This window comes from Ictidomys tridecemlineatus, chromosome X (genome assembly GCF_052094955.1).
Source record: "Ictidomys tridecemlineatus isolate mIctTri1 chromosome X, mIctTri1.hap1, whole genome shotgun sequence".
In the NCBI taxonomy this organism is placed as follows: domain Eukaryota; kingdom Metazoa; phylum Chordata; class Mammalia; order Rodentia; family Sciuridae; genus Ictidomys; species Ictidomys tridecemlineatus.
Window position 1 is genome coordinate 44,257,426 of NC_135493.1, and position 16,851 is coordinate 44,274,276.

General features: G+C 38.4%; 1 long non-coding RNA gene across 11 annotated transcripts in view; it reads left to right on the plus strand.

Moving 5' to 3' along the window:
- LOC110597944 (uncharacterized) overlaps window positions 1-15,607 on the plus strand; it is a 117,214-nt gene extending 101,607 nt beyond the window's left edge. For 10 of the 11 annotated variants that reach the window (XR_013431747.1, XR_013431752.1, XR_013431749.1 and 7 more), the window contains 5 exons: window positions 1,214-1,337; window positions 3,662-3,715; window positions 11,629-11,734; window positions 15,107-15,212; window positions 15,324-15,607. This is a non-coding gene — a long non-coding RNA (uncharacterized LOC110597944). The remainder of the gene's footprint in view (window positions 1-1,213; window positions 1,338-3,661; window positions 3,716-11,628; window positions 11,735-15,106; window positions 15,213-15,323) is intronic. The other variant, XR_013431744.1, reaches the window with a different exon arrangement.
- The last annotated feature ends 1,244 nt before the right edge of the window (window positions 15,608-16,851 follow it).

Below are 16,851 nucleotides of genomic sequence, written 5' to 3' on the forward strand. Positions count from 1 at the left end.
CTAAGGCTGCCAGGAATTTATTGTGAGTGATAAATGGAGTTAGATAATACAGTCTTGTCTGTCCTCTTTGTTTTCTGGAATATTTTAGGAATAAGATCAGTGTGTTAGTTGTTTATTCCCATCTTTGCTTGACCAGCATTGTTACTGTAGTGACTCATTGATTATTATAATATTGATACAGAATGAGCATCCACTTATGTTACCTACCATAATCAATTATTACAACACTAGCTGAAATGTTTGCAATTCTTTTATTCCTTCTAGAATTGTGAGTTGGAATTTTAATTCCATGACAGTGCTCTGTGTTCCCCAACTTCTTATTCATGTATTATTTTATTTTAATTTTTTTTATTGTTGGTCGTTCAAAACATTACATCTTTCTTGATATATCATATTTCACAGTTTGATTCAAAAGGGTTATGAACTCCCATTTTTACCCTGTATACAGATTGCTGAATCACATCAGTTACATCAATTACATTTCCATTGATTTACATATTGTCATTCTAGTGTCTGATGAATTCTGCTCTCTATCCTATCCTCTACTATCCACCCTCCCCTCCCCTCCCCTCCCCTCTTCTCTCTCATGTCAGTATTACTTAGGCATTCCTCCTTTTCTCAAAGAGTTTGCTTCTGTTATTATAATTGTATATTTTATGCTCCAGTTGTCCCCAACTAGCCCAATGGAAGGTCCTTTAAATTGGCCTCAGTGTTCATTTGATACTTTGATAGAATTCCCTTGAGTATGCACTTTGCTCTGTGAGTCTTATCATCTTCCTCTCTGTAGAAAGGAAGTCATGAAGCCCACCTCAGACCACCACATTGAGCATTAGGAGTGCCCAAAAACCTCAACCCATAGCCTGTGACATCTAGTAGGATCTCAACAAGTTTCCCATTCGAACTCAGCCTCTTTCATTGTGTCGATGCAATGCCGCTGACACTAACAATGGCATGGCTACAGAGAGATGACTTGGAAATGTAACAAACAAGAGAATGTTCACATTTCCATTATGAGTGGCCTTCGTGGTCAAAGGTATGTGGAGGAGGGTTGTGGGATGGAGCTGGGAAAAGGACAAGTATCATAGCATGGTTTCCAGTCAACCCTGTGGGGACAGGCAAGACATGGCCACCCCATCCACTGCATTTCATGTGTTTTCCCTTCCTCTTACTTTCCTCTCTATTCCATATGCTTTCTTTCTCCTCTCTCTTCAAGTTAAACATTGGTGAAGGATGTGGATGCTATACATAACCAGGAGCTCATGGAGAGGAAGCTAGTGTGGTGTGGGCTGTTAGAGGAGCTATTGGAAAAGAGTGGACAGGACACAGGGACACTATAGGTAAGTAACTTCCCTTTTACAATATTTGTTTATTCTCCAGGATAAAAATTCACATTCCTCTGACCAGGAAATCTAGAGTTTGAATGTGATCCTGTGTGGTCTCAGGTCAAAGGAAAGACCTGGGCAATTTGGAGTAATTACATTAACAGAGACACCCCAGATATCCCAGGAATTTTCATGAGTTTCAATGGAACAAATTTGAGCTGATTGGTTAGCATTTTTCCAAGTGTGGTTCATGAATCGATCACTTCATCAAAATCACCAGGGGTTGCTTAATGATATGGCCAATTTTTGATTCCACATCAAGTGCTGAATCAAAACCATGGGGGAGGATAGGAAGCATCTACTTTATTAGTATTTCTTCATTTGGTACTGGTTTAAAAAAAAATGGTGCTATGAAGTTAAACCAAGATCCTCTAATATTTTGATATGTTTGATGTATAATTTAATTGTTGGTCTTTCCTGACTGTTGACTTAAGATGTCTGTGTCTTCTCTATTGTATCAAACAGGTTGCAAATAACTCATCTAGTTAAGTACTGTTTATTCACTGATTTGTGTTCAAGGCTCTGGGGAAACAACACAGATTAACAAGATAGGCAGGCTCCTTGGAGGTGTCATTCTCATTTGGAAAACTGGCATTAAGCAAGAAAACATTAATAAGCAGACTGATTTCATATAAGGATTTTTGCTTTGTTGTAAAAAAAAAAACAGTAGAAAATGACAAGGATTATGATTGAAAGAAAAGTGGTGCAGGACTAATCACACACACCTGGGATAAGAAGCAAGTTTATTGTCAGGAGCCTGACAAGGCTGCTCTGCACAGAGAGACAGCAGCAGCAAGCAAGGAGAGCAGCAGCAACTCCCCCTTGAATGTTTCCTTTTATAGGCTAGAATCATGGCCATGTGCTAGGGTGGGTTTAGTCTTGACTGACATAGTAAGCATCCCCTGATCTTGTGGAAGGCAAGTTTGTTTTGTGGGAACAGAGATAGGCAGTTTTCCTATCTCTCGGTGCGGGGCGGGGGGGGGGGGGGCGGCGGACAGGGAAAACAGAACGTCCCTTAATCTTCTCAAGAAGAAAACAGGGAAACCAATATGCCCCCATCTCAGAGGCCAGTAAGTTGTCTCCTATCTTTCAATGAGAGATCAGGGAGAGACCGGCATGTCTTTAGGCTGGTAGGTTTTATCTTGGGCTACTTTCTATTTCTTGGGAGTAAGAATAGTATTCATAAAGTGGGGGTGGAGAAAAGGAAGATGGCTGCAATCATGCTAACAATGATAAGGTATGTTACTAATGAAGTTTTTTCTCAAGAAGGGACATTTGAACTATGTCCTGAATGACAAAAAGAAGCAAGGCATGGACAAGCCATTCTGTCAGTGTATCTGCAATGTGTAGGCACCAGTTGAATCAGGATCAGAGTGCAAGCTCAGTGGCTGGATCCTGGTGAACAATGTGCAGACTGGTGGGAGGTGAGGTGGAGAGGGCAAATGGAGCCACAGGGTTTGGGCTGTGTAAGGAGTTTGGATTTTATTCTGAGTGTGGAGGGTTAGAGTATGGGCATGACATGATCTGGGTCTTTTCTTACTCAGGTGACACTGGCCTCTCTGTGAATGTATTGGAAAGGGACAACTGTCTTGTGCCGACAACCACTAGGAGAATATTGCCCAAGGCCATGGGAGGGATGAGGGAAGATGGGAGCTGTGCTGCAGCATTGTGCAGAGGGAGGGGTATGCCCAGACAGCGCATGTCTGGAGGAAGGGCAGGAGGGACCTGCAGTGGCTGGGCATGGGGGTGGTGTGAGGATAGGACAGAATCAAAGGCCCCTGGGCTTGTTCGGCCACGTGGAGACATGGTGGTGCTGTTTTCTGAGATCAGTTGCTCCAAGTGCCTGACATTCTTTGGTTATCCAATAGTAGTCATAGTGAAATTTAGTGATTTAATATAATGTATCATTTGATGAATAAGATTCAGTTTTAAGTCTGTTGCCCTTTAATAATGACAGATACAGACTCTAAAACAAAGCTGTAAAAATCTTATCTTGCAAGTATTTATACAACAACTCAGGATATTGCTCATTGACCTTGTACCTAACACTCTGCTAAGGGTTTTCAGGTATCACCTCAAGTAATTCTCAAAATAACAATCTATGTTATAAGGAAAACATTTCCCCCACTTAACAAAAGAGGAAACTGAAGGACACACCCAAGATTATGAGCCAGATAACCCAATACCAATACTTGATTTTTTAAATAATAGGATTTATATGTATTTGCCTGTGCCAAAATGAAACAGAAAGTAATGTTTTAAAACATTTTCTCTTCCAGGATCAGTACTGCATAATCCCAGTTTTTCAGAGGAGGCATTAGAGGGATGATGAGGTGAACTAAAATATTCAAAGTCATGCAGTTTGTCAGAAGTTGTGTTTGTCCCTAGCCTGTGTCTGGTACCACACTCCTAACCTGCTTACTCAGGAAGAAGAAACACACCCTGTTTGAACCCTGTCAGCCCATCTGTGGGTAGGCTGAAGCAGGCTGTGGCTGTCAATTCTATTCCATTGATTGATGGTGGTATTGTTCACCTATGTCCTCATCATTTTCTGCCTGCTTTCCACAACTTTCCTTTCCTTGTAAAGAGGAGTTGATGTCCCATTTATGACAGTGAATTCATATATTTTACTTGAAATTCTTTTAGTTGTAGCCTCATGTTTTTTTATTATTGTTTTTGTTGTTTTTATATTTTTCTAGATGTTGATGGACCTTTATTTTATTCATTTATTTATATGTGGTGCTGAGAATAGAACCCAGTGCCTTACAACATGCTAGGCAAGCACTCTACCACTGAGCCACAACCCCAGCCCCAAGTTTTTGACACATACACATTGAGGATTATAATGTCTTCTTGAGAATTTGGTCTCTTTTTCTTTATGCAATTCCCATCTTTATTCTTGTAAACTTTGCTTTTTCTGATCTCACCCACCTTGAAATTCATGTGTCTATTCCAGCTCTCATTTGAGTATTGCTAAAAGTCAAATGATGGAGAAAGATATACCATGTTAATATTAGGCCTTTTTATATTTAAGTGAGTTTCTTATAGACATAATACATTTGAGGTTTGGATTTTGGATCCCTTCTGGTAATTTGTCTTTTACTTGGTTTATTTACACCATTGACATTCAAAGTGATATTGATGTGGTTGAATGAACATCTATCTTATTTGTTCCTATTCTCTATGTGTTGCCCTTGTGCAGTGTCCATATCTCTATCTCCCACTCTTTTTCTACTTTTTGTGGGTATAAGTAATTTTTTTTAACCTTTATTTTATTTTTTTATGGTGCTGAGAATTAAACCCAGTGCCTCATACATGCTAGGCAAGTGTTCTACCATTGAGCCACAACCCCATCCTGTAAGTACTTTTTATACTTATATTTTTATTCTTTCTCACTTTATCAGTTTTACTTATTCTTGTCCTTTTTAGTGTTTACACTATGGGATATTATCCACTTGCAGCCAATCCAAGTGTACTTTCAGATAATTGCAAACTGAATCATAGGTAGTGAATTAACTTTATATTAACAGGTTAATCCTAGTCCCTGTCTCACATTCCAGTATCATTGCTATCATTTATTTCACCTATACAGAAGCATACATAATCATACATACAAATACACACATAATCAAATACACTGAGTAATCTGTAATCTGTAGGATCATTGCAGAGAGATGTGGGACCCTTTTGGCCCCAGGTAGCATGATATCCTGCTCCAGGGATTCCTGGACCTACTTTCCATGAAAAGGAAGGAAAGGCTTTCTGAGCCTAGCTTCCCCCTCTGTAAAAAGGTGGTTAAGATGGTCACATATTCCGAGCTTTTCAAAGTTTTCTTTTTTATTTTTATCTTTTTTTTTTCATACTGGCAATTGAACCTAGAGTCACTTAACCACTGAGCCACATTCCCAGCCCTCTGGTATATTTTCTTTAGAGTCAGGGTCTCACTGCATTGCTTACTGTCTCACTAAGCTGTTGAGGTTGGCTTTGAACTCAGAATCCTCCTGCTTCAGCTTCCCAAATTACTGGAATTATAGGTATGTGCCACTGTGCTCAACTATTTTTAATTTTTGACATAGGATCTCCCTAAATTGCTTCGGGCCTCGCTAAATTGCTTAGGGCCTGGCTAAATTGTTGAGACCAACTCCTGTCTCTGTCTCCCATTTTGCTGGGATTACAGGACCATGCCCCAGCAATATACTCTATAGTGAACTCTTTTAAAGAAGCCAGGACACCATAAACATACCTTGGAGAAAAGAGACCCTCTTCAACAAACTGTTCTGGAAAAACTGGAAATCCATATAGAGCAGAATGAAGTTTAAACCCTGTCTCTCACTCTGCACAAAACTCTGCCTACAGTAGATCAAGGTCCTAGGCTTTACATATCTAGTCTACTAGATGAAAGTGTAGCCCCAACACTCCAACAAGCACTCCTAGTTGCTTAGGATTCAACTTCCTCAACAAATCTCCTAAATTGCAAGAAGTAAAATCAAGAGTCAATAAATGGGATGGTGTCAAACTAAAATGCTTCTTCACAGCAAAGGAAACAATCAAGAACTTTAAGGGAGAGCCTACAGAATGGGAGAAAATTATTGCTCTATCTGTACCTCAGATAGAGCTTTAACCTCCAGGATATACAAAGAACTTAAAACACTTAATACCAAAACAATAAATAACCCAATCAATGCATGGGCAAAGGAACTGAACAGGCACTTCACAGAAGAAGAAATAAGAATCAATAACAAATATGTGAAGAAATGTTCCTCTTGCAATTAGAGAAATGCAAATTAAAACTACACTGAGATTTTATCAACTCCAGTCAGAATAGCAACAATTAAGAATACATACAACATCAAATGTTGGTCAGGATGTAGGGATAAGGGTATACTTATACATTGCTGATGAGACTGCAAATTGCTGCAGGCACTCTGGAAATCTGTATATAAATTCCTCAGAAAACTTGGAATGGAGCCACCATTTGACCCATTTGGTACCACTCCTTCGTACATATCCAAAGGAGTTAAGATCAGCATATGACAGTGACACAGCGACATCAATGTTTATAGCAGCTCAACTCATAATTAACAGCTAACCTATGGAACCAACCAGTGTGCCCTTCAACTAATGAGTAGATAAAGTGGCATATGTACACAATAAAATATTACTCAGCCATAAAAAGGATGACTTCATGATTTTTGTTGGTAAATGGATGGATCAGGAGACTATCATGCTAAATGAAATAAGCCAATCCCAAAAAAACAAAGGTCAACCATTCTCTATGATATGCAAATGCTAACACACAAAAGGCAGAGGGGAAGAATGAGCCTTTAGTGGATTAGACAAAGGGGAATGAATGGAAGGGAGTGGGGATGGAAATAGGAAAGACAGTGGAATGAATCAGACATAACATTCCTATGTTCATATATGAACACACCACAGTGAAATTTCACATCATGTACAACCACAAAAATTGGATCCTAATTAAAATAACTTATACTCCATGTACGCAATATGTCAAATATACTCTTTTGTCATGTATATATAAAAAGAAAAAACAAAAAAAATAAAGAAGCCAAGAATTTTTCAAGTATTAGTGAAAATGCCAAGTGCAAGAATTCAGTATTTTTAGAAATAATGTCACCTATTTTCTCGATTATAATAATACACAGCTATAATCCTTAAAATAATGAGGTAGACCTAAAGTTTTTATTTTCCAGGACAAAATACTTTCACTTCTATATTCCTAGATTTCATATCACACCTAATGCCCTGTCCCCAGGTAAGCACAGCACACCTGTTGCTATACATATATTTTATGTCTAAAAAAATTATTGAATTGGCATCATGAAGGTGGTTTCGTTTTTTTTTTTATTTAGCTTATTTTGTTAATCCTGATTATTTTTAGATTTATCTATTTTATTATATTTAACAATGGTTATTTCTTTTTTATTTATTCTTTATTGTTTTTGCTTTTGCAGTTTGGGGGGTTAAACTTAGGACCTTGTACTTGTTAGGCAAGTGCTCCACCCCTGAGCTATGCGGCCCCCAACTTAGTTCATTCTTTTTTATTCCCAAATAGTATTCCAAGGTATAGCTGTAGCACAATGTGTTTTATATTTTTACTTGTTGATAGATATTTGGAATGTTTCCAATTTGGGGACTTTTTTTTTTTAAATTGGACTGAGGATTTAACTCGGGAGTGCTTTACCCTTAGCTCTTTTTATTTTTTATTTTGAGAAAAGATCTCACCAAGTTGTTCAGGTCTCACTAAATTGCTGATGCTGGTCTTGAACTTGTGATCCTTTTGTCTCTGCCTCCAGAGCTGGTATGATTATAGATATATGCTACCATGCTGGTCTCAGTAGGGACTCTTGTAAATAAAACTCCTATCAGATTTCCTCATAAGTTTTTTTCATGGAATATGTAGTTTTTTTTCCCCTTTGAGTAAATGTTTAGGAATAGATGACTGGATCACATCTTAAATATAAGATTAACATGAATAGAAACTACCAAACTGTTGGCCATGGTTGTACCTTTTCCATTGCCACCAGCAGTATATGAGAGTTGTGTCTTCCACAATCCTGTCAGTGCTTGGTATGGTCAGTCTTCTCAATTTTGTCCATCCTCATGGGAATGTGCTAGTATCTCATTGTTATTTTCTCTTCCCTTTTCCTAATGATTAATTATGAGCATCTTTTTGCATACTTGACATTCATATATCTTCTTTAGCAGTGTGTCTATTCAAATCTTTTGCCTGTATGTCTTCTGGGGTGCCTTATTTTCTTCTTTTAACTTCTGTGGGATTTTTCCTATTCTAGATACAAATCCTTTATTAGCTATATGATTTTCAACCATTTAATCACAGCCAGGTGTTTGTCTTATAATTTTTTCAACTGTGACTTTGGGGAGATAGTTTTTTTTTTTTTTTTTTTTTTTTTTTTTTTTTTTTGTGGGGAGAGGTACCAGGGATTGAACTCAGGGGCACTCTACCACTGAGCCACCTCCCCAACCCTATTATGAAATTTATTTAGAGACGGTGTCTCACTGAGTTACTTAGCACCTCACTTTTCCTGAGGCTGGGTTTGAACTTGTGATACTCTTGCTTTAGCCTCCCGAGGCACTAGGATTACAGGGGTGTAACACTGTGCCCAGCTAGAGATTTTAACTTTGAGGAATTCCAAAGTGTTGAGTTTTTCTTTATATTTTTCTTTTCTTTCTTTCTTTTTTTTTTTCTTTTTTCTTTTGTAGTGCTAGGGATTTGAATCCAGGGCCTTGTGCATGTGAGGAAAGCACTCTACCAACTGAGTTATATACCCAGCCCTGAGTTTTTCAATTATGAATTATGGTTTTGGTGTCTTATGTATGAAATTATAATCTAATCCAGAGTCACATGGACTTTCTTCTTTTTCTCCTAGATGTTTTATAGGTTTAGGTTTTTATGTGTACATTTATCATCCATTTTAGTTGATTTTTGTTTATGATATGGCATATGGATCATAGTTCATATTTATACATATGGATATCCAACTGTCCTAGCACCATTTGTTGAAAAGACTAATCTTCTTCCTAAATTGCCTTTCTCAATTTGTGAAAAATCTGTTGTCCATGTTGATGTGGGTGTATTTCTCCACACTTCATTGTGTTCCTTTGATGGATTTGTCTATGTTGATGCCAGTGGTGTGCTGTCTTGGTTACTGAATGATCATAACAAGTTTGAAAATCAGGTGTATTGCTTTTTAACTTTGTTCTTTCTCAAAGTTGTTCTCATATTCTGGATCTTTTGTATTTTCACCTGAATTTTAGAATCAGCTTGCCAGTTTCTTTAACATTTTTGGTAGGATTTTTATTGGGATTGCATTATATCTGTAAATTGGTTTTGAGAGAATAGATCTCATAATAATACTAAGACTTACATCGTATGAATATGGTTCCTCCACCATTGATTTAGAGTCTTTTTAATTCCCTCAGCAATATTTTGTGTTATTCAGTATACAGGCATTGCACATTTTGTGGCCAAATTTTCATAATATTTTATACAATGTTGGCACTATGTATTGAACACAGAAGCTCTCTACCACTGAATTATATCCCCAGATATTTTTTACTTTTTTTATTCTTTATTTTATTTATTTATTTTATATGGTGCTGAGAATCAAACCCAGTGCCTCACACATGCCAAGCAGGTGCTCTACCACTGAGCTACAATTCCATCTACTTTTTTTTTTTTTATTTTGAAGCAGGTTCTTTCTAAATTTTTGTGGCTGGCCTACAACTTGCCATTCTCATGCCACATAGCTGAGATTAGAGGCCTGTGTCACTAAACATGGCAATATTTAATTCCTAATTATAGTATTTTCTGTGAACTGTCAGCATCCAAATGTTAATTCTACTTGTGAGGGATCTGTTTGGTTGAAAATGTAGGTTAGTCCAGAATAGAAAAAGTATTTGATATGTTTTAAAATTTCTAGTATCATAATTTAAAAGTAATATGTCTCATTATATGAATTAATTAATCAATATCATGGGCAGAATTGTATATGAACACTTGGAGAGATTTGTACATTCAGATTCCCGGTGGCTTCAGGAAACAATAGGAAAACCTTTAGTGAAATTTCAGGTTTTATTACTTCTCTTGTCCATCACTCTTGTCCATCATGAAAATGATGCTTTCCTGACAGAAACTATAGTAAAGGGTAAATAAGATTCCTATTATAGAGCATTCAGCACATAGTAGGTCTTCAAGAAATTTCCATCCTGGTCTGGGGTTGTAGCTCATTGGTAGAGCATTTGCCTAGTATGTGTGAGGCACCGGGTTATGCTTAGCACTACATGTAAGTAAATAAAATAAAGATCCATTGACAACTAAAAAAAATTTAAAAAAATAAAAAGAAATATCTACCCTACCCACCTTTCCCCTCGTTCCCAGAAAACTAATGACAGGTACCTAAACCCAGCAATATAACTGTCCCAGAGACCACCATGAAATGTGGCAATAAAAAGTAGCATATAAGGACTGGGGTTACAGCTCAGTGGTAGAGTGTTTGCCTAGCATGGGTAAGCAACTGGGTCCGATCCTCAGCACCACATAAAAATAAATAAATAAAATAAAGGTCCTTTGTCCATCTACCTAGGAAAATATTTTTTAAAGGAACTAGCATATACTCACACTTATGTCATGAATGAAGCCTTGAGGACATTATGTGTCTGTCTTTATGTGTGGTTTTTCTTTTTTCTTTTTCTTTTGGTACCAGGAATTGAACTCAGGGGCACTTGACCACTGAGCCACATCCCCAGCCCTATTTTGTATTTTATTTAGAGACAAGGATTCACTTACTTGCTTAACATCTCGATTTTTGCTGAGGCTGGCTTTGAACTTCTTATCCTCTTGCTTTAGCCTCCCGAGCTGCTGGGATTGCAGGTATGCTCCACCATACCTAGCTATGTGTGTTTTTTAAAATTTTTTTTAGTTGTAGATGGACACAATACCTTTATTTTATTTTTATTTTTATGTGGTGCCAGGGATCGAACCCAGTGCATCATGCATACTAGGCAAGTGCTCTACCACTGGGCCACAAGCCCAGCCCTATGTGTGGGTTTTGCAGGATACTTTCCTGAAGGATTTCAGGAGAGAAAAGATCATGAAACAGTTCCTTTAATTCTGTTTCATTTTCTGTCCCCTTTTTGATATTCTAGTTTGATATTGGAGAAACTATTTCCATACTGATCTCCAAATTAGAAAATGAAGATAAAGGGGAGAGGCAGGAATCATGAGCTCTTGACACTGATGCTAGTCCCATTACCTCCTATACTGCCCTGCAGTGAGATTCCATCTGCACCATCAGCTTCTTCAAAGTTATTAGGGTTTTTGAATGAATACCTACAAGGGCACAATACTAAAATAATAGTTTTTAAAACCCTAGATGGTCACGATGTATAAGGGAAGGTACTGAGTGTCCTTAGGGAAAGACAAGAGTTAGAATCTCACTTCTTACTAGATGACTCTGAAGAACTGATTGTTGATTGTTCATCAATGAGTTTGATTTTGTCATCTGTAAATTGGGAATAATGATGCCTTCCTCATAGAATCATTGTGAGAAGATTACATCAAAATGCATTTAGCCATCAACCTGTAAGTGACATCACAGAATAGGTTCCCCATTTGCAACTGTTTTTCCTGTAAACTGTTTCTGGTATTTCTTTAATGAGATGATCTTGTTTTTTTTTTTTTTTTTTTTTTAAATAATCTTAGTGATGCTGCATGACCATACTTATGCACAGGCCCTAGACTTTCTGCAGACCAGACCTAAGAGTACAGCAACTGACAGGGGTCTCACTTGCTTCTTCCTTAAATGTTGGTAAGTGTCTACACAAAGAAATTGTGACAATCTTTTCCTCTCTCAAATTGCATGAAGTTCTCATGTCCCCACATTTTCCATTTAAAGGCAGTGCAATATAAACACCAAATCATTGATTGGGTTTGTTAAAATTATTCCAGAACCTTACAAGGCATAGATGGGACCCTTGTCATTGAATTTAGGTACCCACGTGTGAAGTATGCTGCTATGTTGTGCAAGTTTGTCCCCTCCAGAAGCCATGTTAGGATTTAATCGCCATGTGACAGTATTGGGAGGTGAAACCTCTGAGAATGGATTGTACTGTGAAGTCCCTGCCCTCAAAATGGATCATTGCTGTTATCACAGGAGTGGGCTCCTTATAAAAGTGTACGTTTGGCTCCTTTTCACTCTTTCTCTCTCTTCTGCAATCTCACCTTCTGCTGTGTGATTAGGCAGCAAAAATAGCCTCACAAGATATTGGCATGTTGATCTTGGGCTTTCCAGCTTCTAGAACTGTGAGGAAATAAATTTCTGTGGTTTATAAGTTACCCAGTCTTAGGTATTTTTTATAGCAGCACAAATGGACTTAGGCCATTTATATGGAAATATGATAAGGAAAATGAAAATCAATCTAAAATTCCAACAAAAATATATCAACAAATCATAATATTGCAAAGCCCATTGTTTGCAGAGATCTAGTAAAATAGGTACACTTATTTTTGGTTCGCACACATTAGAAATGTTATACCAAGACCCTCAAATAACTCTCAGACCACACATTTCCACAAATTAAGCATTTAATGCTGTCCAGAGGTGGACAGTCTGCTCTCCAAAGAACGAGATAATCATAGTGGTGTGCCTACCTTCAGTTGGCCTCATATTTAAGCCAAAAAACCACAAAAGGAACGTTTAGGGGTTTAGCAAATGGAATCAAGTGAGTATAGAAGCTGAATTGAGCAGCTAATGAGACAAGGCAATGGGCACATTGGTATTTCCTACAGGACTTTCCAGGTTGGACTAGCAGCAAGCAAGCAGAAGGGAAGTGGGTCAAAATGACAATAGTTGAGTACAAGTTAGAAAATGGTTACTAACATCTAGACAATCTCTGACAAGGTACATTGCCCAAGAAAAATGGAAAGCAAAGAGAACCATTTTACATTGTATAAGAATTACTATTTTGTGTTGCCAAGTATGTTATGCTAGGTAACTATTAATGGGTACAGAAGTGAGGCTTTCCTACGGGAGAAGCATTTCTTACATGATATGGAGTCTCAGGGTAAAATGGAGTCTGTTTGGTCATTGCCCATATAGCCTGGCTCATAACAGTAAAGAGATTTTAAAGTTCAATGAAACCTGTTATAATATGTATGTCCTTTAACAGTCTCAGTTGTGGGAACCTAACCACAAGATACTGGCTAGTGTGACTTCTGCCATGATCATTTTATGTGTGCACTGCGTGGGTCAGAGATGACCATTTTCCTAGCTAGATCAGTGCCTTCAGGACCCCAACCATGCTACATCCTTCCTTCCATCCAAAAAGGACACTCTTTCTTATGGATGGATTTCCAGACTCCGTGAACGTCCCAGAGGCCTCCAAGCATTGATATGAAGCCATACTGAGGTCTTAGAGTCAATTGTAGACCTCCAATTCCATCTCTATGTGGGGATAATCTCCCTTCCTCTCCCCTCTCTGTTCTTAGAGGCTCTTCCCTCCCTACCAATTCCAAGCAGCTCATTTTTCCCCAAAAGTTTAAGTTTCTATAAAGGATGGGAGAAACACTGCCTTCCAACAGCTTCTGCCTCCAGCACTGCCGTAAAACTACTCAGGAAAGGGGAAGGGGCACCAAGAATGGGTCCCTGCTTCAGAGTGGGTAAATACAGGGAGTACACAGTTTTACCTCCTCATTTGTATGTGTGCCAATATATTTACTAAGGATCTGCCACCAATCACTTAAGTTGTCCAGGCTGTCAGTTTCTCCCTGGATCTGGCAGTGGGCCTGGTGACCAACCTTCTTGACACCAGCTCTGTGGTTAGGAGCTCATGCTTGGTACTCAGATACATTCATGAAGAGAAGATATCCATGAAACACTAGTAGGGTTATCGTGAGATTTAATCCAGAAACTGAAGAACAAGAAGAGGACCCCTCTTAAGAATCTGCTTCGTAAACAGTAGGTGGTTTCCTCCCTGGAGAAGGGAAATCCTGTGGCAACTTGACCAGGTCCCTTAGCCTGGGCCCCTTCACCAAAATACACATTGAAATTACCTTGACAAGTCTTTTCTAAACCCTCATCAGGACTCCCTTGTTGGTAGAAAATAGGATTTCTGATTTACAAAGCTATTCAGGTTATTAAGTTTTAATAATATGGGACTCAGAAACAGATATGTCCAATGGGTACCTACAATGTAGGTAAGTGCCTTTTTCATCCTACCAACTAGTTTTGTTTTTTTTTTTTCCATAATGAGGATTGAACTCAGAGGCACTCAACCACTGAGCCACATCCCCAGCTCTGTTTGTTTTTAATTTAGAGACAGGGTCTCACTGAGTTGCATAGTGCCTTGTCATTGCTGAGGCTGGCTTTGAACTCTTGATCCTTGTGCCTCAGCCTCCCAAGCCACTAGGACTAGAAGTGTGCACCACTGCTCGCGGTGCAACTGGTTTTTTTCTTTTTTAATATTCTTCTTACTTGTGGATGGACACATTATCTTTCTTTATTTTTATGTAGTCCTGAGGATTGAACCCAGTGCCTCACATTTGAGAGGCAAGTGGTCTACCACTGAGCTAAGCCCAAGATCCCCAACTAGCTTTAAAAAAAATATATTAGTTGTAAGTGGACACAATACCTTTTTTTTTAATTTTAATTTTTTTTTCTGGTTGGATATAAAGTATATCCACACCACTTCATGTTTTCATACAACATGTACTTTGGATAATGATGTCCATCACATTCCACCATCATTGCTAACCCCCTGCCCCCTCCCTTCCCCTCTCACTCCTCTGCCCTAACTAGAGTTCATCTGTTCCTCTCATGCTCCCCCTCCCTACTCCACTATGAATCAGTCTCTGTATATCAGAGAAAACACTCTGCATGTTTTTTTTGGCGGGGGGCAGGGGGTGTTGGCTAACTTCATTTAACATTATCTTTTCTAGCTCCATCCATTTACCTGAAAATGCCATGATTTTATTCTCTTTTATTGCTGAGTAATACTCCATTGAGTTTTATGTGGTGCTGAGGACAGGACCCAGTGCCAACATATGCTAGGCAACCTCTACCACTGAGCTACAATTGCAGCCCTCCATTAACCAGCCTTTGTCAGTATTTCCAGGAATATGATTTTGTCTTGTTTTGCTAGAAGATTTTTTCTTTCTCATTAGATCATCTTATTTTCCCTAGACCTGTCCTAGTGAAATTGACATCTCAGATGACCTTTAAACTTACACATTCTGAGGCCATCACATGGAATTATCAGATGTAGCAAATAAAAATACAGGAAGCTAAGGTAAGTTTGAATTTAGAAACAAACAAATTTTTTTGAATGTCAAATAATTATACTAAAGTGATTTGTTGTTTATCTTCAATTCATTTCTAATAGGTCTATTTTATTTGGCAGGCCTGCACATGGGTAACATATAGGGTGGAACCAAGGTGCTCCTGTCAACAGCCCCAACTGACCTCCCAAGAAATGACATCAGCACTCATGATCCATGGAAGTGAGCTCTCTTGGGTATTCCAGATGAGTGGAGCTCCAGATGACAGAGATGACAACACCATTTAGCCTTAAATGACAGATACCACATAGAGAAAAAGTACCCAGTTATCCTTGTCAATACACAGACTCCAGAATGATAATAAATGGGTATTGCTTGAGAGTTTTAAGCAAAAATGGAAATCACATTCTTGTGGCCTAACATGCAGTCTTTCTTTTTTGTGTGTGGTTTGCTATCATTGCACAATATAGGAATTCTCTTATCCCTGAAACTTGGCTATAACTTTGGCTATAATCTGTAGGGCAGTTTGTGTGTAGGTGTCAAGTTCTGAACATTTCCTGAATTCCTCTGTGAAGGAATTTCCAAAAGAATTTTCTCTATATGATTTTCACACCTCTACTGAAGTTTGGAACCTAATTCCAACCCATCTCCATAAGATGAGCATCCACTGCCATCACTCATATTCAGGAATTGAGAATATTTTAGTACAAACTGTACCCTGAGCCATATGAAAAACTATCTTTAGCAGGTTGTGTAATGAGTGTGTAACAATGACAAGGGACATTTATTCACCTTAAAAAGTGTTGTCCTGAAACACTGTCTCCTGCTACAGGGGTTGCCCTTGGCAAGAAAGTCACTTTCATTAGGGGTCACACAGGCAAGACTCCTTCAGTAGACAGCTGATAGGTAAGTATTGCAGGCCTTGGCCTTTGTGACTGTCCCTAAATAGCCCTACAGGTTGGATAAGTCTGCCCCATTCTGGGGATCATTAGTAGGAAGATGACTGGCAAGCCAGTCTAAGTCACATTCTTCAATATCAGCTTTATAGGAATAACGTTGTTATGATGTTTTATATTTTGGTCCCATATCTCAGATTTGGAGCATCAGTGTCTTTTGGGTGCTCCTTAAAGACATAAGCATTGTGAAGTAAAAACAGGAATATTTGGAGCAATAAAACAGAAAAAGTGGTCTGGGGATATAACTCAGTGGTGGAGTATTTATCTAGCATGTGAAGGCCCTGGGTTTCATCCCCAACACTGAAAAAGAAAAAGGAAGAAAGAAAGACAAAACAAATCAAGAGCTGTGGGCCCATTTTAAGATCCACCCAGAGGTTAGAGAACAAGTGCTCCTAAAGGGCAGGTGACTACCAAGAGTCTTGAGGGGAGAGACCCTGGATGTACAACCCCTATTTATCTTCCCAAACCAAGTCATTCATGTGATGGAGAAGGAGTGAATATACAGAGAGGGAGATGTGTTTTTGTCAGGAATGTCTTTCCACATTGAAGAAAATATCAGGGATAGAGATTAAGAATTCCTCAGGATTAACCAATATTGAAAAGAGTATTGTTTCTCAACTGAAGAGATTGTTATTCTACTCCTGCCTCCTTGAAATAAATCAGATTTCCAAATGATAAATTTTGTGTTTTTTAG